Below are 24,194 nucleotides of genomic sequence, written 5' to 3'. Positions count from 1 at the left end.
ATCTTCATGACCCAGATAATCAGGATGGTGTGATCACTCACCTAGAGCCAGACATCCTGGAATGTGAAGTCAAATGGGCCTTAGGAAATATCACTGTGAACAAAGCTAATGGAAGTGATGGAATTCCAGTTGAGCTATTTCAAATCCTGAAAGATGATGCTGTGAAAGTCCTACACTCAGTATGTCAGCAAATTGGAAAACTCAGCAGTGGCCACAGGACTGGAAAAAGTCATTTTTAATTCCAATCTCAAAGAAACGCAATGCCAAAGAATGTTCAAAGTACTGCACAGTTGCATTCATCTCACACGCTAGTAAAATAATGCTCAAAATTCTCCAAGCCAGGCTTCGGCAATACATGAACAGTGAACTTCCAGATGTTCAAGCTGGTTTTAGAAAAGGCAGAGGAACCAGAGATCAAATTGCCAACATCTGCTGGATCATCGAAAAAGCAAGTGAATCCAAAAAAATCCTATTTCTGCTTTACTGACTATGCCAAAGCCTTTGACTGTGTGGATCACAATAAACTGTGGAAAATTCTGAAAGAGATGGGAATACCAGACCACCTGACCTGCCTCTTGAGATACCTGTATGCAGGTCAGGAAACAACAGTTAGAACTGGACATGGAACAACAGCTGCTGCTGCTGCTAAATCACTTCAGTCGTGTCCGACTCTGTCCAGCCCCATAGACAGAAGCCCACCAGGCTCCCCTGTCCCTGGGATTCTCCAGGCAAGAACACTGGAGTGGGTTTCCATTTCCTTCTCCAATGTATGAAAGTGAAACGTGAAAGAGAAGTCGCTCAGTCGTGTCCGACTCTTAGCGACCCCATGGACTACAGCCGTGGCTGTAGGAACCCATGGCTCCTCCATCCATGGGATTTTCCAGGCAAGAGTACTGGAGTGGGTTGCCATTGCCTTCTCCGGACCAACCTAGATAGAATATTAAAAAGCAGAAACATTACTTTGCCAACAAAGGTCCATCTAGTCAAGGCTATGGTTTTTCCAGTAGTCATGTATGGATGTGAAAGTTGGACTATAAAGAAAGCTGAGCACTCAGGAATTGATCCTTTTAAACTGTGGTGTTGGAGAAGACTCTTGAGATCCCTCAAGATTGCATGGAGACCCAACCAGTCAATCCTAAAGGAAATCAGTCTTGAATATTCATTGAAAGGACTGATGCTGAAGCTGAAACTCCAATACTTTGGCCACCTGATGCAAAAAACTGACTCATTGAAAAGACCCTGCTGCTGAGAAAGACTAAAGGCAGAAAGAGAAGGGGATGAAAGAAAATGAGATGGTTGGATGGCATCATCAACTCGATGGACATGAGTTTGAGCAAGATCCAGGTGTTGGTGATGGATAGGAAAGTCTGGCATGCTGCAGTCCATGGAGTTGCAGAGCCAGACATGACTGAGTAACTGAACTGAACTGTATTCATGTTTGTTAACTAACAAAAAACCTCTACATGTAAAAAATTGTCTAGAAAGATATATGTGGAAATTTCAGTGATTCTCTCTGGAGATGGAAATCCAAGAGATTTTAATTTTTCTGTTACACATTTAAATCAAAAGTATTTACTGCTTTTCAATTCTGAAAAATCCATTCTGGTTTTTATATAGCTTTTTACTCTTTTAACTTATAAGGGGTTTCCCTGGTGGCTTAGACAGTAAAGCATCTGAATGCAATGTGGAAACCTGGGTTCGATCCCTGGGTCAGGAATATACCCTGGAGAAGGAAATGGCAACACACTCTGGTACTCGTGCATGGAGAATTCCATGGACAGAGGAGTCTGGTAAGCTACAGTCCATGGGGTTTCAAAGAGTGGGACACACTGAGTGACTTCACTGTCAAACTGCATTGATCTATCAATGCACACCATCCAACTGCATTGACCTGATTGCTTGCAAACATAGTTGCTGACAAAAATAAAGAAATGTGTTTCTAATTTTCTGGATTCCTCATAACTAAGAAATCCCTCCTTTTTGTAAACATTTATAAAATTCAGAGATTTACTTTTTTTTTCTTTTCTTTTCAGAAGTATCAGAGAAATAGTTTTTGAGACATCAGGGATGGCCTGGAAACGTTTTGGTCTTCAAATAGAGGTGTTTGTTCTAGAAGGACTAAAGAACACTCACCGTGGCAGAGATTTAATTTTCTATTTTAACCAAATCAAAATTTTAAAAGATAACTTTATTCATTTTTGGCTGCCCTGGGTCTTCATGGACTTCCTCTAGCTGTGGCAGGGGGTGGCTGCGCTTTGTTGCGGTGCACGGCCTTCTCTTTGTGGTGGCTTCTCTTGTTTGCAGCACAGGCTCTAGGCATACGGGCTTCAGTAGTTATAGCACACAGGCTCAGTAGTTGTGGCACATGGGATAGTCGCTCCACAGCATTCGGAATCTTCCCAAACCAGGGATTGAACCCGTGTCCCCTGTACTGGCAGGTGGATTCTTATCCACTGTGCCACCAGGGAAGTTCAACAGAACTTTTTTGGATCTTTGTGAGAGTCCTGGAATTGAGGAGGGAACTGGTAAAAATAAATCAAAACCAATAACAAAGTACCCACAATGTACAAGAATTGTTTTGGTTGCAATGGATAGACCTACCAATCCAAAACTGTCTTGATTTTTTTAGAAGTGAATTTACTTACTTATGCATTTTTAGAGTCCAAGAATTAACTCTTTTCAGCTATGTGAGTAGCACCCAGTTTCCTTGTTTATCCAAGCACTGGCTCCATCTCCAGGCAGGTCTCTCCTGATTGCTTCCAAGATAACCTACAATACATTTTGTAATTCAGACCCAATGGGAAAAAGAGAGGGTTTTCCCAAAACAGTTTTAAAACACTTCCTGATGCGGAATCACATGCCTGTCCAATTACTGTTGCCTGGGAGAGGAAATATGCTTGTTGTTTTAAACTAGCAGTGGGATTAAGCTCATCAAACCTCATTGCTCAAGAGCTGGGGTTGAGGGTTTCCCCAGAGGAAAATTGTGGCAAATATTTTATCCAAAGAAAAGTGAATCATTCAGGGTAGCAAGATTAATAGATGTTCACTACAGCCTTCTGGAAGATTATTTAAACAACAAAAAGAAGTTTAAAACACATCTTTAGCCACAAAATGTATCATAAGAGCAGTGGGGAATAAATCTCAGACACATGAAAAAATAACTGCAATTAAACACTGAGCCTACTAAGTGGTGAGTTAGTTCTACAAGCAACAAATGGGTCTCAGAGGAGGAGACATTGCTGTATGTTTAGATAGTCAGACATCGTCCCTTCAACTAGTAAGAGCTTGGTGGTTTAAAATATTCTTACCAAAGCTAAGTTGTTCTGTTTTTTTTCTTGACTTTTTGGCCGCATTATTAAGTGATTAGTCTTCAGGCCTTAGACCCAGGTCTGAGGCTATGAAATAATTTTTTATTAATATCTTCTGCTTCTGTTCAGTTCAATTCAGTTGCTCAGTCGTGTCCAACTCTTTGTGACCCCATAGACCGCAGCACGCCAGGCCTCCCAGTCCATCACCAACTCCCAGAGTTTACTCAGACTCATGTCCATTGAGTCGGTGATGCCATCCAACCATCTCATCCTCTGTCGTCCCCTTCTCCTCCTGCCTTCAATCTTTCCCAACATCAGGGTCTTTTCAAATGAGTCAGCTCTTCGCATTAGGTGGCCAAAATATCGGAGTTTCAGTTTCAACATCAGTCCTTCCAATGAACACCCAGGACTGATTTCCTTTAGGATGGACTGGTTGGATCTCCTTGCAGTCCAAGAGACTCTCAAGAATCTTCTCCAACACCACAGTTCAAAAGCATCAATTCTTCGGTGCTCAGCTTTCTTCACAGTCCAACTCTCACACCCATACATGACCACTGGAAAAACCATAGCCTTGACTAGACAGACCTTTGTTGACAAAGTAATGTTTCTGCTTTTTAATATGCTGTCTAGGTTGGTCATAACTTTCCTTTCAAGGAGTAAGCATCTCTTAATTTCATGGCTGCAGTCACCATCTGCAGTGATTTTGGAGCCCCCCCCCCCAAATAAAGTCAGCTGTTTTAAAGAAACTGTTTCCACTCTTTCCCCACCTGTTTGCCATGAAGAGACGGGACCAGATGCTATGATCTTAGTCTTCTGAATGTTGAGCTTTAAACCAACTTTTTCACTCTCCTCTTTCACTTTCATCAAGAGGCTCTTTAGTTCTTCTTCACTTTTTGCCATAAGGGTGGTGTCATCTGCATATCTGAGGTTATTGATATTTCTCCCAGCAAACTTGATTCCAGCCTGTGCTTCTTCCAGCCCAGCATTTCTCATGATGTACTCTGCATGTAAGTTAAATAAGCAGGGTGACAATAGACAGCCTTGACGTACTCCTTTTCCTATTTGGAACCAGTGTTAGGTCTGTCTTTTTTGGTCCTTTACCATTTCTGTCCTTTATTGAGCTCATCTTTGCATGAAATGTTCCCTTGGTATCTCTAATTTTCTTGAAGAGATCTCTAGTCTTTCCCATTCTGTTGTTTTCCTCTATTTCTTTGCATGGATCATTGAGGAAGGCTTTCTTATCTCTCCTTGCTATTCTTTGGAACTCTGTATTCAGATGGGTATATCTTTCCTTTTCTCCTTTGCCTTTAGCTTCTCTTCTTTTCTCAGCTATTTGTAAGGCCTCCTCAGACAACCATTTTGCCTTTTTGCATTTCTTTTTCTTGGGGATGGTCTTGATCCCTGTCTCTTGTACAGTGTCACGAACCTCCATCCATAGTTCATCAGGCACTCTGTCTTTCAGATTTAGTCCCTTAAATCTGTTTCGCACTTCCACTGTGTAATGGTAAGAGATTTGATTTAGGTCATACCTGAATAGTCTAGTGGTTTTCCCCACTTTCTTCAATTTAAGTCTGAATTTGGCAATAAGGAGTTCATGATCTGAGCCACAGTTAGCTCCCAGTCTTGTTTATGCTAACTGTATAGAGTTTCTCCATCTTTGGCTGCAAAGAATATAATCAATCTGATTTTGGTGTTGACCATCTGGTGATGTCCATGTGTAGAATCTTCTCTTGTGTTGTTGGAAGAGAGTGTTTTTATGACCAGTGCATTCTTTTGGCAGAACTCTGTTATCTGTTAGCCTTTGCCCTGCTTCATTTTGTACACCATGGCCAAACTGGTCTGTTTCTCCAGGTATCTCTTGACTTCCTACTTTTGCATTCCAGTCCCCTATGATGAGAAGGACACCATTTTTGGTGTTAGTTCTAGAAGTTCTTGTAGGTCCTCATAGAACCATTCAACTTCAGCTTCTTCAACATTAGTGGTTGGGGCATAGACTTGGATTACTGTGATACGAAATGGTTTGCCTTGGAAATGAACAGACATCATTCTGTTTTTTGAGATCACACTAAAGTACTGCGTTTCAGACTCTTTTGTTGACTATAAGGGCTAGTCCATTTCTTCTAAGGGTTTCTTGCCCACAGTAGTAGATATAATGGTCATTTGAGTTAAATTCACCCATTCCAGTCCATTTTAGTTCATTGATTCCTAAAATGTCAATGTTCACTCTTGCCATCTCCTCTTTGACCGCTTACAATTTACCTTGATTCATAGACGTAACATTCCAGGTTCCTATGCAATATTGTTCTTTATATATTGGACTTTACTTCCATCACCAGTCACATCCACAACTGTTTTTGCTGTTTTTGCGGTAGGTGCTGTTTTTGCTTTGGCTCTGTCTCTTCATTCTTTCTGGAGTTATTTTTCCACTGATCTCCAGTAGCATATTGGGCACCTACCGACCTGGGGAGTTCCTCTTTCAATGTTCTATCTTTTCACCTTTTCATAGTGTTCATGGGGTTCTCAAGGCAAGAATACTGAAGTGGTTTGGTATTCCCTTCTCCAGTGGACCACATTTTGTCAGAACTCTCCACCATGACCCGTCTGTCTTGGGTGGCCCTACACAGCATGGCTCATGGTTTCATTGAGTTAGACAAGGCTGTGGTCCATGTGATCAGTTTGGTTACTTTTGTGTGGTTGAAAAATGAAATCATTCTCATATTCTTTGTATTCATTTTTCATTTAATAATGATAATAATGTGACAGTATTTCCATGTCAATATATATAATTATTATAATTTTGAATGACTACTTAGTATTCCCAGAGAAAGCAATGGCATCCCACTCTAGTACTCTTGTCTGGAAAATCCCATGGATGGAGGAGCCTGTAGGCTGCAGTCCATGGGGTCTCAAAGAGTCTGACACAACTGAGCGACTTCACTTATCACTTTCATGCATTGGAGGAGGGAATGGCAACCCAGTCCAGTGTTCTTGCCTGGAGAATCCCAGGGACGGGGGAGCCTGGTGGGCTGCCGTCTATGGGGTCGCACAGAGTCGGACAAGACTGAAGCGACTTAGCAGCAGCAGCAGCAGCAACTTAGTATTCCACTGTGTGGATACACTACAGTATATTTTTAAAACTCCTCCCTTATTAAAGAACATCCCAATTGGTTCTCTAACTTTAGTATTATAAGTGAGGTTGATAAATCATCACATGTGCAGTTTTAAAATTGAGGTATAATTGTTTTACAGTGTTGCATTAGTTTTCTGCTATACAATGAGGTAAGTCAGCCAAATGTATACATATATCCCCTCTGTCTTGGATCTCCCTCCCACCCCACCATCCCACATCTCTAGGTCACCAGAGAGTCCTGAGCTGATCTCTCTGTGTTACACAACGGGTTCCTGCTAGCTATCTATTTTACGCATGGCGCTGTAGGTATGTCAGTGCAACTCTCCCAATTCACACCCCCACTCCCCTGTGCGTATATTTGTTCCCCATGCCTCACCTCTATTCCTGCCCTGCAAAAAGGTTCGTCTGTACTATTTTTCTGTATTCACATACATGCACTAATATATAATATTTGTCTTTCTTATTCTAACTTACTTCACTTTGTATGACTCTAGGTCTAAAAACCAAAACCAGAATTATTATATGACCCAGAAATCCCACTACTGAGAAAACCATATTTCAAAGGGACACATGCAGCCCAACGTTCATTGCAGCACTATTTACAGTAGCCAGGGACATGGAAGCAACCTAAATGTCCATAGACTGATGAAAGGATAAAGATGTGGTGCATATGTACAATGGAATATTACTCAGCCATAAAAAAGAACAAATTGGGTCATTTGTAGATATGTACATAATTTTTTAAGAGTAAGTTTCACAAAACTGTAAAAGCTGGCACCTTTGAAAATTTGATTCATATTGCCAAATCATCTTCCAAAAAAGGTTGCATGATTCAGCTCTCTAATGAACAGTCTTATTTCTTGGAGAAGGAAATGGCAACCCACTCCATTATTCTTGCCTAGAGAATCCCGTCATCAGAGGAGCCTGGTGGGCTGCTGTCCTTGGAGTCACACAGAGTCAGACACGACTGAAGTGCCTTAACATGCATGCACGCATGCATGCTTATCTCTACCTATGTCAAAGGTGATAACTAGTCATAATTTGCTGTTTTAGCTTGAATTTCTTTGATACCTAAGGAGGTGAAACCTTTGTTAATGGATGAATGATCAGTTTTTTATTGCTGTATGAAAAGCCACCTCAAAACTTATGGGGCTCACAACTCCAGGTGGGTGGCTGGGACTTGACTGGAGTGGCTGGGTTCAATCACAAGTCTGTGGGGACTTGCAGGTGGCGGGCTGGATGACTTTGCTTCAGGGCTTGATGTCAGTGAAGCTGGGGCATCTTGACTTTCTTTCACATGATCTCCTAACATTTTAGCAGGAAATTCCAAGCTAGTTCACACAGGGGCAGTGAGGTTCTAGGAGAATGAATGGAATTATCCAAAACCTCATGATACTAGACTTGAAACTGACACATTACATTTGCCTCATTCTATTGGTCAAAGCAATTCAAGGGGTAGGAAAAGAGACTTTACCACTTATGCAAAAAGCTACAAACTTACATTGCAAAAGGAGTGTGGACACAGGGAGAGCAAAACTGGAGTTGTCTTTTCAAACGATATACCCTGCTTTTTTAAAAATATAAACATCAGTTCAGTTCACTTCAGTTCAGTCCCTCAGTCATGTCTGACTCTTTGCAGCCCAATGAATCGCAGCACACCAGGCCTCCCTGTCCATCACCAACTCCCGAAATTCACCCAAACTCATGTCCATCAAGTCGATGATGCCATCCAGCCATCTCATCCTCTGTCGTCCCCTTCTCCTCCTGCCCTCAATCCCTCCCAGCATCAGGGTCTTTTCCAATGAGTCAACTCTTTGCATGAGGTGGCCAAAGTACTGGAGTTTCAGCTTTAGCATCAATCCTTCCAAAGAACACCCAGGACTGATCTCCTTTACAATGGACTGGTTGGATCTCCTTGCAGTCCAAGGGACCCTCAAGAGTCTTCTCCAACACCACAGTTCAAAAGCATCAATTTTTTGGCGCTCACATTTCTTCACAGTCCAACTCTCACATCCATACATGGCCACTGGAAAAACCACAGCCTTGATTAGCCAGACCTTTGTTGGCAAAGTAATGTCTCTGCTTTTGAATATGCTATCTAGGTTGGTCATAACTTTCCTTCCAAGGAGTAAGTGTCTTTTAATTTCATGGCTGCAATCACCATCTGCAGTGATTTTGGAGCCCCCCAAAATAAAGTCGGACACTGTTTCCACTGTTTCCCAATTGATTTCCCATGAAATGATGCTAGTGGAGGTGATGGAATTCCAGTTGAGCTATTTCAAATCCTGGAAGATGATGCTGTGAAAGTGCTGCACTCAATATGCCAGCAAATTTGGAAAACTCAGCAGTGGCCACAGGACTGGAAAAAGTTTTCATTCCAATCCCAAAGAAAGGCAATGCCAAAGAATGCTCAAACTACCACACAATTGCACTCATCTCACACACTAGTAAAGGAATGCTCAAAATTCTCCAAGCCAGGCTTCAGCAATACATGAACCATGAACTTCCAGATGTTAAAACTGGTTTCAGAAAAGGCAGAGGAACAAGAGATCAAATTGTCAACATCCACTGGATCATGGAAAAAGCAAGAGAGTTCCAGAAAAAACATCTATTTTTGCTTTATTGACTATGCCAAAGCCTTTGACTGTGTGGATCACAATAAACTGTGGAAAATTCTGAAAGAGATGGGAATACCAGACCTCCTGACCTGCCTCTTGAGAAACCTGTATGCAGGTCAGGAAACAACAGTTAGAACTGGACATGGAACAACAGACTGGTTCCAAATAGGAGAAGGAGTATGTCAAGGCTGTACATTGTCACCCTGCTTATTTAACTTCTATGCAGAGTACATCATGAGAAACGCTGGGCTGGAAGAAGCACAAGCTGGAATCAAGATTGCCAGGAGAAATACCAATAACCTCAGATATGCAGATGACACCACCCTTATGGCAGAAAGTGAATAGGAACTAAAAATCCTCTTGATGAAAGTGAAAGAAGAGAGTGAAAAAGTTGGCTTAAAGCTCAACATTCAGAAAATATAAACATAGTAAGACTAAAATCTCCGTTTAGCTCTTTTGAAACAAATTTTATTTTGGAAAATATTCAGGTTTTTTTTTCTGATTGTGAAGGGTAGGTTTATTTCTCTGTTTCTTGGGTTAATAAAAGCAACAGTTTGATGTCTTCTATTAGCTGCATCCTTTTTCTGCCACACCAGTTTTCATTTCAGGTTAAATGACGTGCAGTTTTTCCAAATCAGTTTTTGCCTAGCTCATTAAAATCAGTCTATTAGCTCTGAATGTCTTCCTATACACATTTTGATAATTACTGAAAAAGAGTAACTTTTTTCCATTCAAATGCACAGTACTTATTATTTTATAAGTTCTGATAGCAATATATATACCGCCCAGTGGGAAAAAAATTCTTCTTCAATTGAATTCTCCTGGCAGTGTATCCAGAAAACTTCCTTTACAATTTTTCCCTGAACATTTGTCCAATGCTGAGATACTGGAGTTGACTCTTTTTATTTCAGAGAGGAATGACATGCTTAGTAAAGAGTCACTCAGAAGGGAAAAAAAAAGAAAACTCTAGATATGAAAAATCCCAATATCTTATTTTGAATATGAGGACTCTTCGTCCTGAAAGGTCAATTCAAAAAGATGTATAGTCACATGCTATAAATTTTTTTATCTATCCTGATGCTTAAGCAATGTGGGGTGAATTGTGAGTTTTGAAGTGTTCCAGTAGGCAAGGTACCTACTCTCAAAACTGTTCATCATCACTCATTCGTTCAATGAATGTGAAGTGTTTCCCACATATCAGATGCTGTGAAAGACACTCTGGATATACACGAAGTCAGTAACTTGCTGTCCCTGCTCACTCATGGTTTATATTGACTACAAGATACAGGTAATTAAGCAAGTGATTAGAATAGTATGTTGAGTATCCTTCACTGAAATTTCAGCTTCTAGTGATAGCTACTTCTGTAACATTAGAAAGTTATAAGAAAGCACCACAAGTTAGAAGAAGGCATTTCTTTTATTTCACTATTATTATTATTATTATTATTATTTTGCATTGCTTTGGGAGAATGTAGAGACTGAAGCATAGTATCTCTTAGAGATAACACATGTCTAGGCTGCACCCTCCGGATCAGAGGGCTTACCAGGGTGCAGGACCCAGCCCATTTATAAAGGCTGTGGCCTTCCCCATGTGTCATAGTGTGTGATTTTAATTTTGCAAGACCCTGGCCAGGAAAGAAAGAATAACGGGTCAACATGACCTCCTATCTTGTTTAAGTTTGAAAAATCTATTTCAAGAAGCTAAGCACAAAATGGCCTTCCTCGAAGAGATTTTTCTGCATTAGGGTGTTTAGCTATATATTTTCTAAGAAGATGGTAAATTTCTCTGACTTCCACCTTCTAAAAGCTTAAATCACTTTCTTTAATAGTAAAAAGAAGAAAAGAACTGCCCGAAGTTTTGAAAAGTTGTCTACTTTTCTGGATACTTATTAATATGAAAGAAATCTAATATGTATCTGCTTGTTCTAGGAGTCCTAGATGAAAGCCAGGTATAACAATATTCCACACAGCATTTGGTGGTATGACGCCTCACCTACCAACTATTATTTTTTGGAGGCATCACAAGATTTATTTTTACCTTAACTTTATTATTACTTTTTAAATCCTGGCTTTTAAAATTGCAGTTAAGACTTTTGCTCTGCTTTTCGTTTCTGGCACCATATGCTGCTGGACGCCAGGTAATCAGCAACAACAAATTCAAAAGTGATTAAAGTAGGCAGGCAAAGATGGGTTTCCATTTAACAAATGAAAGCAAATTATCATTATTATTATTTTGGCCTCACCCACCAGTATGCAGAACTTCCCCAACCAGGAATCAAACCCTGCAGTAGAAAGAGTCTTAACCACTGGACCATCAAGGAAGTCTAAAAGCAAGTGATTTTTAATCCAATTTGCAAACCAAGAAAACTAATAAGGGAAATAAAAATTTATATTAAATCATCCAACAAAATCCAGGCTAATGTCACCAGTACATTTAGATTCTAAATCCCTGGAGGGAAGAGCTGGATGAGTGAGTATAAACAACAAACAATTTTGCGTTTTCCAATCCTTGTACTCGTCTGTGCTTTGTCAAGTCCCCTGTTTATGAGTCGGGTGATGGCTCAGCCCTGTTCTGCAAGTGATCCAGTCTCATCACCATATCTCTACTCAGCTCTCTCCTCCCCTGGCACTGACCAGGCATCTATAGGCAGTATTTGAAGTGAGATGCAGAAGGGTTCACTTCTTTCGAAGTGTTAGAAGAGTTGGGGGTGGAGAGGGCTTACGGAAAAGCACAGCATCCCTTTAGTGCTTGGTGCCATCACAGTTCTCCTTTGGCTGTCCCTGCTTGCTTGCCTAGTGCTCGGTGGCCACCAGGGCCCATGCATAGCAGATGTGCAAAGTTAGCTCCCCAGGCATGTGTGTATGAGTTCTCTGAGGAGCCTTGTTGGATGAAAGGGACCTTCCCAGTGCACACATTCCTGAGGTCATTTACTTTCCAATAACCCCCTATAGTGGGACACCCAACCTGCTCTTGCTGCATGACAGAGCCCTTAGATTGGGCCAGGATGCCTTCAACTCCAGTCTTCCATCATTCCACCTGGTCCATGGGAAACTCACATTTCTCACCAGGCCAGGAAGTTAGTGCTTGGCTGTACCTATCAACCCTCCACCATTTTCTTCAACTCCTCCTTTCCTATTCAGACAGGTGCCAGCAGCATCAGCAGGCATCCAACCCAAGTGGGAGCCAGTCTCCCCTTTTCCAGTCACCCCCTGTATGTGACTGTCCCAGAACAGGGGTCAGCAGACTTTTTCTGTAAAGGGCCAAAGAATAAACATTTTTCAACTTTGTGAGCCATACAGTTTCTGCTTAGAGTTTTCAACTCCACCATTGTAGTGAGAAATGTAGTTGCTCAGTTGTGTCAGACTCTGCGACCTCATGAACTGTAGCCCACCAGGCTCCTCTGTCCATGGAATTCTCCAGGCAAGAATACTGGAGTGGGTAGCCTTTCCCTTCTCCAGGGGATCTTCCCAACTCAGGGGTCAAACCTGGGTCTTACACCATTGCAGGCAGATTCTTTACCATCTAAGCCACTAGGGAAGCCCAGTGGTCAGAAAGCACCCATCAAAGATGTGAAAATGAATGAGCATTGCTGTGTTCCAACAGTACTCCACTTACAGAGACAGGTGGTGGACTGAACCCCTTCCCCAGAGCATCCCCCATTTGGATTGCTGTGTCAACATCCCAGGGAGAGGATTTCGTAAAGTCCAGTTGTCCACACCAAATGGTGGGCTTAGAGCCAGACGCTCCTCTTTTCTCTCCTGACACCATTCTCCCCCTGCATCCCCACTCCAGGGTTTCTGCCCGGGTTGACTGTGGAGGAGCAGGGCAGCAGGGAGTTTCAGTAAAGGGACCAGAACTGATGGGAGCTCGCTCAATAAGCCCTACCACACGTGTGTCCAGAGCTGGCAGTTCTGAGAATGCAGGGCAATTGAGGCTTCTTTGTCTCAGTTTTACATCTGAGCCACTGAGTCCTGAGTATGATGAGAGCTCCACTCAATCTCCCATGAAACTCTCTATGTATCTCCATATTTTATTCTGTGGGCCAGTAAGTTTAAGAATGAAGAAGATTCGGGAATGAAAAAATACAGTTGTAGCTCATCAACAGCAGTTGATTTTCTTCTAGTCTCAGCTTGTCACATTCTTGGAAAAATTCAAATACATTGCACATTCTAGAGTGCATTCTAGTGTTGCACAAAATAGTCAGTTTTTTAAAAATGTAGTTGAAGTTTCTCTTACTTTTCTATGATAGAAGGGTTTGCTGTTATTGTCTTTAGTTGACCTCAGCTTTGGCCCAGAAAGATCAGTGTGGTCAATACCCAGACTGACATTTTTTGCTTTCCTCTCTCCTACTCCCTCTCATCCTTACAAGCACACTTTTCTTAATCCTGTTCCATTTCAAATAATTTCCTTTGTGACCTCCGTAATAATTCCTCTTAGACTTCTTAGACTTCCTTTTATGGTTTTGCTTTTCCTAAATGCATATTTTCTCATCAGTCTAAGAATAACATCTGTTGGAAATTATTTTTTTCCCATTTCCACCGTGTCTTCTCCTATCTCGTATCCTCCTCTCCGGTCTCATGTTCCTGACTTGATGGCCCCATGTGCTGCCCTGGTAGCTCTGATGAAATGAATTTAATAGATCTTCAACTCCCCCTTTGGACCACACTGTTCTACATTCAGAAGATATAATCATGAAGTTCTAACTCCTGCCTTCCAGAGGCTCACAGTCCAGAGAAGCAAGAAGATAAACATCTAAAGAAGCTGGGACTTCTGGTGGTCCAGTGGTTAGGAATCCACCTTGCAATGCAGAGGACACAGGTTCAATCCCTGGTCAGGAAACTAACAGCCCACATGCTGAGACGCAATTGAGCCCATGAGCTGCAACTAAGCCAAATACATAAAGGATATAATTTATTTATCCAATGCAGCCAAATAAATTAAATAAAAATCTGAAGATAAAAAATAGGAGCCACTGACACTGAGGTCAGTTGGTTCTCTTCTTGATGGACCATAGGCACCAGTGTCTATAAACTGGGCACGCTCCAGGCTGGTTGATAGAGTCAGGCTGTGGGGCATTCTCGCACTCCACAACAAGGACGGGGGTGACACAGCCGCCGTACCTGAGCTGCTGACTCCCCGTAGGCATTCTCGCACTCCACAACAAGGACAGGGGTGACACAGCCGCCGTACCTGAGCTGCTGACTCCCCGTACAGCCCACTTGCACCTTGCTCATCGGATGTGGTGAGCCCCTCCCCAGCCAGCAGCATGCACATGCTTAGTTGCTCTGTCATGTCTGAGTCTTTGTGACTCTGGACCCTGCCAGGCTCCCAGGGATTTTCCAGGCAGGGTACTGGAGGATTGCCATGGCCTCCTCCAGGGGATCTTCCAACCCAGGGACGGAACTTGAGTCCCTTAGGTGTCCTGCATTGTCAGGCTGGTTCTTTACCACTCACCTGCCTGGGAAGCAGAGCCCGCTACATTTCTCAGCATAGGCCCTGGAGGAGGTCTGGGGGCTCTACTGGCCTTGTGCCCACTGAAATGAAGAATGGAAATGGAACATGATCAGGGTTGTATGGATCCCACTGAGGGTTCTGATTGCTCTCTATTAGATCTTGTGAAGGGAGAAGTACAAAGATCTCGCCTTCAAATTGCTTATAATCTGTTGAGTGAGAAAGATAACCAGAAGGCACAAAGAAGAAATAACTGAATAATTTTTGTGGGGCAACAGTATCAGCCAGCAATGCTTTACCAGAGTGCCTAAGTTCCAGAAGACAAAAGATGAGAAGACAAGGTTAGTTACAGGTGCTTTTTGGAGGAGAATTTTGAGTATGAAGGGTTTAAATTGTTTCCAATCATTGCTTTTATAAAAGCTATATTATGATGAACTTGTCAATGCTTTTGTTTTATTTTCTCAGAACAAGTGCCCCAAAATATAAGTACTAAGCCAAATTGGATATTAAGGAAATAAACATTTTTAGAGATTCTTATTAGCTGCTACAAGATATTTCCCGATTGATTCCTAAAATGATTACACAAATTTAGACCCCTCACTCCCAGGAGTACATAAGGGGCCCATCTCACAAAAAGTCAAGCAGCTTTAATGATTATTTTTTTTAAAAAAAACTCTCTGACATTGGTAAACATATCTAATTTTTTTCTTTGCATTCCCTTGACTATTAGGGATGTAAACACTTTATCATGGTTGTTAGTCATTTTTGTATACTCCTTATGAACTAGCTATTTCATTCAGTATTTTTCTTTCTTAACTCATCTCCATATATGATTTAAAAAACAGCAAAAGCGTAACACGTAGCCTGATACACTCTGTGATTTTGTGACATGATACTGATTAGGCAATCAGAGTTGAAAGGTATAGTTCTTACGACAGACTGAGAAAGTGATGTTTATTAAGACATGAAAAATGATGGACCCTTTTAGAAGACACAGTTCTGTAATGGGAACGGGCTAGATGTGTACTAGAAACACAGTGAGGAGTACGAAAGTCAGCACCCTTCCTGAGGTGTGTCTGCATATTATCCCCAGATACAATATATCAAAACCCTTGATACACAAAGGGGATGTTACTCTGTAAGTTAATGTTAAGGACTAGCAGTGTCCACAAAATGCATTCTAGTGTGAAGCGATACAAGTCTGCATACGAATCAGGTAAAACTCACCCTTTGTTGTTGTTCAGTTGCTAAGTAGTGTCCCGCTCTTCCGTGACCCCGTGGACTGTAGCCCGCCAGGCTCCTCTGTCCATGGGATTTCCCAGGCAAGAACACTGATGTGGGTTGCCTTTTCCTTTTCCAGGGGATCCTCCTGATCCAGGATCAAACCTGGATCTTCTGCACTGCAGTCAGATTCTTTACCACTGAGCCAACTTGGGAAGACCCTAAACTCAACCTTACTCACCATCATTTAGTAAATTCATCTCAATTTGGGAAAAAGAATTTGGAATTATTTTTTAGCTTAATAACACATCAACACTAGGCTTTATAAACCTAGCTTTATAAACCTATAGCTTTACAAAGCTAGGTTTCTATCAAATCTTAAAACAAACCTGAATAATAATGAAACCTAGTTTCCACATATTTAGATTTCCTATTCAGATATTATAAATTTTCAGTTTTAATTTTATAGAAGATAAAAAGGTGGTGTTTAATCATCAGATTCCTGACACTTTTGTTTGCCTCTATTGATTGTTGAGCTATTTTTGCATATGTTTTGGATCTTTTTAAAAAATATTTTTATTGGAGTATAGTTGATTTACAATGTTGTATTATTTTCAGGTGTATATCTGAGTGAATCAATTATATTTATACATGTATCCACTCTCTTTTTTTTTTTTTTGGTAGATTCTTTCCCCATATAGGACATTCCACAGTATTGAGTACGTTTCCTTCTGATATACAACAGGTTTTTATTGGTTACCATCACATAGTAAAGTGTATAGGTTTCCCTGGGGTTTCCCAGATGGCGCTGCTGGTAAAGAATCCTTTTGCCAATACAGGAGACGTAAGAGACATGGGTTTGATCCCTGGGTCAGGAAGATCCCCTGGAGAAGGACATGATAACCCACTCCAATATTCTTGCCTGGAGAATCCCATGGACAGAGGAACTTGGACAGTCCACAGGGTCACAGAGAGTCAGACACGACTGAAGTGACTTACCACATATGTATAGGTTTCCCAGATAGTGCTAGTGGTAAAGAACCCGCCTGCCAATGCAGGAGACATGGGTTAGATCCCTGGGCTGGGAAGATCCCCTGGAGGAGGGCATGACAACCCACTGCAGTATTCTTGCTTGGAGAATCCCATGGACAGAGGAGCCTGGTGGGCTACAGTCCATGGGGTCAAAAAAGAGTTGGACTTGACTGAAGTGACTTAGCATGCATGCAACATGTGAATATATTTAGGATCTTTAAAGATCATAGGTCTATGCTTAAAAATCTGTCACAGTTCTGTTTTTGCTTTATTCATGATGATTTTTTCTTTTCAATTTTTTAAATTGTAGTATAGTACACATAGGGCTTCTCTGGTGGCTCAGAGGGTAAAGCATCCCATAACAGAAAATTTACCATCTCAACCACTTTTGAATGTACAGTTCAATGGTATTAAATACATTCATAACATTATATAACCACGTCCACTGTCTCAAGAACTAGCTTCCTCTTTTAAAACAGAAACTCTGTGCCACTCAAACTATAACTCCACCTTCTCCCTTCCCCTGTCCCTGCAAGCATTCTACTTTCTATGTCTACAATTTTTACTCCTCTAAATAGCTCATATCAGTGGAATCATGCAATATCTGTCCTTTTGTGACTGGCTTATTTCACTTAGTATAGTGTCCTCTGGGTTCATCCATACCGTAGCACAATGTACAATTTCCTTCTCCACACTTTGCTTATCCATTCATCCATTGACACACAGTTGGGTTGCTTCCACATATTAGCTATTGTGAATAATGGGTGTACAGATATTTAAGACTTTGCTTTCAATTCTTAGAGATATATACCCAAAATTAGATTTGCTGAATCCTGCAGTAATTCTATTTTTAATTTTTTGAGAACAGAATACTGTATTTGACAGCAGCTGTGCCATTTTACATTCTTACCAAGAATACATAAAGATTCTAATTTCTGCGTATCCTCGTCACCACAGTATTTTCTATTTTGTGATAGAGTCCTCCTAGGGGTGTGAGATGGCATCTCATTTTGGTTTTGATTTGCATTTCCCTAGTAATTAGTGACACTGAGCATCTTTCCATGTGCTTTTGGTTATTTGTATGTCTTTTTCCTTTCTAATTGAGATGTCTTTTATTTTGTTCTCTTGACTAATGGCTCTAACTAGAATTTGCAGGACTCTGTTTATTTAGAAGTGGGGAAAGCAGCCATCTTTGCCTTTTTTCTGATCTTGGAGGGAAACCCTTCAGTCTTTCACCATTGAGTATGAATGCTACTGTAAGCTTTTCATGAAAAAAAAAAAAAAGTGAAAGTCACTCAGTCGTGTCTGACTCTTTGTGACCCCAAGGACTGTATAGTCCATGGAATTCTCCAGGCCAGAATACTGGAGTGGGTAGACTTTCCTTTCTCCAGGGGATCTTCCCAACCCAGGGATTGAACCCAGGTCGTCCGAATTATTGGCGGATTCTTTACCAGCTGAGTCACAAGGGAAGCCCAAGAATACTGGAGTGAGTAACCTATCCCTTCTCCAAGTGCTCTTCCTGACCCAGGAATCGAACCAGGGTCTCCTGCATTGCAGGAGGATTCTTTACCAATTGAGCTATGAGGGAAGCTCCATAAGCTTTTCATATATGACCCTTATTTTGTTGTTGGGCAGTGAGTTCAGTTGCTAGGAGTAGAGAGAGCAGCTTAATCTTGTCAAGGCTTATTTTTAATCCTTTGTTATTGTAATTCATGCCTAGACATTATTCTAGGAGTAGATTTGTCCTGCTACTAAGGTATAACCCCCTAGGTCTCTCTATTCCGTGCTCCAGTTTTCCAAACTCTCTTCACCATGGCTGAGTTGCCACAACATGAAAATGTGCAGAACTACACGTCACTGCCACGTTCTTGGCATACTTTCTGGTAGAATGGGAGAATTTTTGGACTGAGTAATGTGTTTCTGCCTTTGGGGCTCTTCCAGATCACAACATGTCCTGCTAGCTTACATTGTTATCTAAGGCTCTCCTCATTTCTCCTTGTACTCCCCAGACCTTGTTATCTATGGGAGGCCTGCTTCTCTCTCTGCCACCTTCAGGAAAGGATGCTGCTCTATCTCTTTGTTCAGCTACAAAGGGCTTGGTTTTCTTTGGAATCCCATTAATCCAGCATTATCCGTGTCTAACACTTTTAGAGGATGTTATAAAAGTATAGTTTTGCTTTTCTGGGGTTTTCTTCTTACCATGTCCCAGTGTTACATGATTTTCTACATCCTAATTAAGCAGAGGTCTTCAAAACTCTCTTTTTAGGTTTTTACTTTAGTAATGGGTTTTAATCCCTGATGTAATTGAGTAAATTACTACATGAATACAGATACATCCTCCTTATTGCCAAATTCAGACTTAAATTGAAGAAAGTAGGGAAAACCACTAGACCATTCAGGTACGGCCTAAATCAAATCCCTTATGATTATACAGTGGAAGTGAGAAATAGATTTAAAGGACTAGATCTGATAGACAGAGTGCCTGATGAACTATGGACGGAGGTTTGTGACATTGTACAGGAAACAGGGATCAAGAAAATCCCCATGGAAAAGAAATGCAAAAAAGCAAAATGGCTGTCTGAGGAGGCCTTACAAATAGCTGTGAAAAGAAGAGAAGTGAAAAGCAAAGGAGAAAAGGAAAGATATAAGCATCCGAATGCAGAGTTCCAAAGAATAGCAAGGAGAGATAAGAAAGCCTTCCTCAGCAATTAATGCAAAGAAATAGAGGAAAACAACAGAATGGGAAAGACTAGAGATCTCTTCAAGAAAATTAGAGATACCAAGGGAACATTTCATGCAAAGATGGGCTCGATAAAGGACAGAAATGGTATGGACCTAACAGAAGCAGAAGATATTAAGAAGAGGTGGCAAGAATACACAGAAGAACAGTACAAAAAAGATCTTTATGACCCAGATAATCATGATGGTGTGATCACTGACCTAGAGGCAGACATCCTGGAGTGTGAAGTCAAGTGGGCCTTAGAAAGCATCACCATGAACAAAGCTAGTGGAGGTGATGGAATCCCAGTTGAGCTATTTCAAATCCTGAAAGATGATGCTGTGAAAGTGCTGCACTCAATATGCCAGCAAATTTGGAAAACTCAGCAGTGGCCACAGGACTGCAAAAGGTCAGTTTTCATTCCAATCCCAAAGGAAGGCAGTGCCAAAGAATGCTCAAACTACCACACAATTGCACTCATCTCACACATTAGTAAAGTAATGCTCAAAATTCTCCAAGCCAGGCTTCAGCAATACGTGAATCGTGAACTTCCAGATGTTCAAGCTGGTTTTAGAAAAGACAGAGGAACCAGAGACCAAATAACCAACATCTGCTGGATCATGGAAAAAGCAAGAGAGTTCCAGAAAAACATCTATTTCTGCTTAACCGACTATGCCAAAGCCTTTGACTGTGTGGATCACAATAAACTGTGGAAAATTCTGAAAGACATGGGAATACCAGACCACCTGATCTGCCTCTTGAGAAACCTATATGCACGTCAGGAAGCAACAGTTAGAACTGGACATGGAACAACAGACTGGTTCCAAATAGGAAAAGGAGTACGTCAAGGCTGTATATTGTCACCCTGCTTATTTAACTTCTCTGCAGAGTACATCATGAGAAATGCAGGGCTGGAAGAAGCACAAGCTGGAATCAAGTTTGCCAGGAGAAATCTCAATAACTTCAGATATGCAGATGACACCACCCTTATGGCATAAAGTGAAGAGGAACTAAAAAGCCTCTTGATGAAAGTGAAAGAGGAGAATGAAAAAGTTGGCTTAAAGCTCAACATTCAGAAAACGAAGATCATGGCATCTGTCCCCATCACTTCATGGAAAATAGATGGGGAAATAGTGGAAACAGTGGCTGACTTTATTTTTTGGGCTCCAAAATCACTGCAGATGGTGATTGCAGCCATGAAACTTAAAGACGCTTACTCCTTGGAAGGAAAGTTATGACCAACCTAGACAGCATATTCACTTTCACTTTTATGCATTGGAGAAGGAAATGGCAACCCACTCCAGTGTTCTTGCCTGGAGAATCCCAGGGACGGCGGAGCCTGGTGGGCTGCCGTCTGTGGTGTCGCACAGAGTCGGACACGATTGAAGCGACTTAGCAGCAGCAGCAGCAGGTAGCATATTCAACAGCATAGACATTACTTTGCCAACAAAGGTCCATCTAGTCAAGGCTATGGTTTTTCCAGTGGTCATATATGGATGTGAGAGTTGGACTGTGAAGAAAGCTGAGTACCAAAGAATTGATGCTTTTGAACTGTGGTGTTGGAGAAGACTCTTGCAAGTCTCTTGGACTGCAAGGAGATCCAACCAGTCCATTGTAAAGGAGATCAGTCCTGGGTGTTCTTTGGAAGGACTGATGCTAAAGCTGAAACTCCAATACTTTGGCCAACTCATGCAAAGTGTTGACTCATTAGAAAAGACCCTGATGCTGGGAGGGATTGGGGGCAAGAGGAGAAGGGGACAACAGAGGATGAGATGGCTGAATGGCATCACCAACTCGATGGACATGAGTTTGAGTGAACTCTGGGAGTTGGTGATGGACAAGGAGGCCTGGCGTGCTGTAATTCATGGGGTTGCAGAGTTGGACATGACTGAACGACTGAACTGAACTGAACTGAACAGATACATCCAAATGGAAGTGATACATTATGGGCCACATTTATTATTTTTAAAGGATTTTTTGCCCTACTTCCAGTGTACCTACAGTATTAAAAGTGAAGTGAAAGTGTTGGTTTTTCAGTTGTGTCCAACTCTTTGCGACCCCAAGGACGGTAGCTCGCCAGACTCCTCTGTCCATGGAATTCTCCAGGCAAGAATACTGGAATGGGTAGCCATTCCCTTCTCCAGGGGATCTTCCCAACTCAGGGATTGAACCCGGGTCTCCTGCATTGCAGGCAGATTTGTACTGTCTGAGCCACCAGGGAAGCCTTGTATAATTTAATCTATGTCCTATGATATGAACTGGTTATGTTATAACCTTATCTGAAAGGAAGAGAAAGAAGGGGGGAGAAGTTTATATGTGTTTTTATATGTGTATATTTCTTACCCAGTGTGTGTATAAGCACATATATTCATGCACAAGTGCACATACACGGGCAAAGATGTGTTTAAAACCCATTGAAATTCTTCAAATGGAGGATCCTTAAATATGTTAGAGAATTTTATACCCAAAGAGAGTTGTTATACGTGACACACACATTTTCTGCAATAAAAATACACAGCAATGGAAACATCCCAAAACATCGATTTTCAAGATGCTCCAATGGATTTCTTTTGAAAAGAAGCAGTTACTTTATCTTTAAGGGAAAAAAAAAAAAAAACCATTTTTCCCCTGAAGGGTAGATTTGTGTGTGTGTGTGTTTCCTTTATAAAATGTTATCTTGGCTGCAGTATTGCAAGTCTTCCAATTAAGCCTGCTTGTAAAGCGCTGTCTCCAGTCTGCTCTCTGAACTGCTTTCACAATAGCTTACCTAAAATAACCTGGACCAGCACCCCCTCCCCCACCATCTCTCATTAAGAAAAACCTTCACTGATTTGCAGTTGGCTTCAGAAGGAATGCTGACATCCTTGGGTGTTAAGTTGCTTCTGTCTAACTCTTTGCGACCCCATTGACTGTAGCCCACCAGGCTCCTCTGTCCATGGGAATCTCCAGGCAAGAATACTGGAGAGGGTTGCTATGCCCTCCTCCAGGGGATCTTCCTCACCCAGGGATCTAACCCGTGTCTCTTGTGTCTAATGACTTGGCAAGAGGATTCTTTACCACTAGAGCCACCTAGGAAGCCCTGCTAACCTCCTTCGTTGTTGTTTAGTCGCTCAGTCGTGTCTGACTCTTTGCAACCCCATGGACTGCAGCACAACGGGCCTCCCTGTCCCTCACCATCTCCCGAGGTTTGCCCAATTTCATGTCCATTGCGTCAATGATGCCATCCAGCCCTCTCATTCTCTGGTGCCCCCTTCTCCTTCTGCCCTCAATCTTTTCCAGCATCAGGGACTTTTCCAATGAGTTGGCTGTTCTCATCAGGTAACCAAAATACTGGAGCTTCAGCTTTAACATCAGTCCTTCCAATGAGTATTCAGGGTTGATTTCCCTTGAGATTGACTGGTTTGATCTTTTTGCTGTGCAAGGGACTCTCAGGAGTCTTCTCCAGCACCACAGTTTGAAGGCATCAGTTCTTTGGTGCTCTGCCTTCTTTATGGTCCAGCTCTCACAGCCACATGACCACTGGGAAGACCACAGCCTTGACTATACAGACCTTTGTTGGCAAAGAAATGTCTCTGCTTTTCAACACACTGTCTAGGTTTGTCATCACTTTCCTGGTAAGAAGCAATCATCTTCTGAAGATTTTTCTGATGACACTAACCTCCTTAGCATGTGTACAATCCTTCATAGATACTCAAGGTCATTTCCAGACGTTCCCAATTATGTACTGTAGGTTGAAGTCTTCCTTCTTTTTTGCTCCCTGGGTATGGAGCAACTTTCAGATCTCTGTATATTTGCATATACTATATTCCTTTGTCCAGAATATTCTTCTTCTTTCTAGGAAGTTTCTACTTAGCCCTTCAAGACCCAGTGTAGATAGCTTTCCTGGGGAAATTGTCATGACTCTCATAAAGAGAGCTGATTTTTTCCCCCAGCTTTGCAACCATTCTTCTGATCCCATTTGATGTTGTATAATCTGCTGGCAAGACAAATCTGCTTCCCTGATTAGATAGTGAACAGCCTGAGTGGTTTAACCCATCTCTGATCCCCTGCACTTAATTAAAAGGGCCTGGGACCAGGTAGAAACTCAGTAATTGTTGCCATATTCACAAATGAAGCAGGCATATGGTGACAAAGAAAATATGTCACAGCAAATTCTTAAATGTTTTACTTAAATGTTTTCAGTTCCTTTTATGATAAAGCCAGAAGGAAATCAAATGAGGCCAGGTCATCAAAGATCAGAGAGTCCATTTTCATTCCTGGATTATTCCAGAAAGAGAAAGATGACAGTTCTAATCCTAGCCTGCAGCTGCTCTTAGCTTGAGTTGCCTTGTTTTCAGGATTATGTACAATGATGAACTGCTAGAATTCAGTAATAAGCAGTGAGATTAACTGATGACTGAGGATTAAACACACAATCTTAAGTTGAGCTAGGATAAGATATTTTATTTTCCCAAAATCTGAAGTATTATTTATGGTGTTATCAGCAGTGTAACTAGGAATAATAGATTGAAATTAAGAAAAGACCATTTTCAGAGGAAGACAAGAAAATTCTCTAGACAGTGAGACCTACTAGACTGTGAAATAGGCTTTCAAGTAAAGTGATGGAAACACAGTCCCCGGAGACATTCTAAATAAAGGGACAATGGACTCAAAAGTGCTTTGCAGAGGAGCACTAGCTACGTAGCTGAGTATGACAGCTGGAGCAGCAAGGGGC

The sequence above is a fragment of the Bos grunniens genome, chromosome 28 (genome assembly GCF_055505025.1).
Source record: "Bos grunniens cultivar Pamir isolate PY7600 chromosome 28, Bosgru_T2T1.0, whole genome shotgun sequence".
NCBI classification, from domain to species: Eukaryota; Metazoa; Chordata; class Mammalia; order Artiodactyla; family Bovidae; genus Bos; species Bos grunniens.
Note: the sequence above shows the minus strand (reverse complement) of the source record.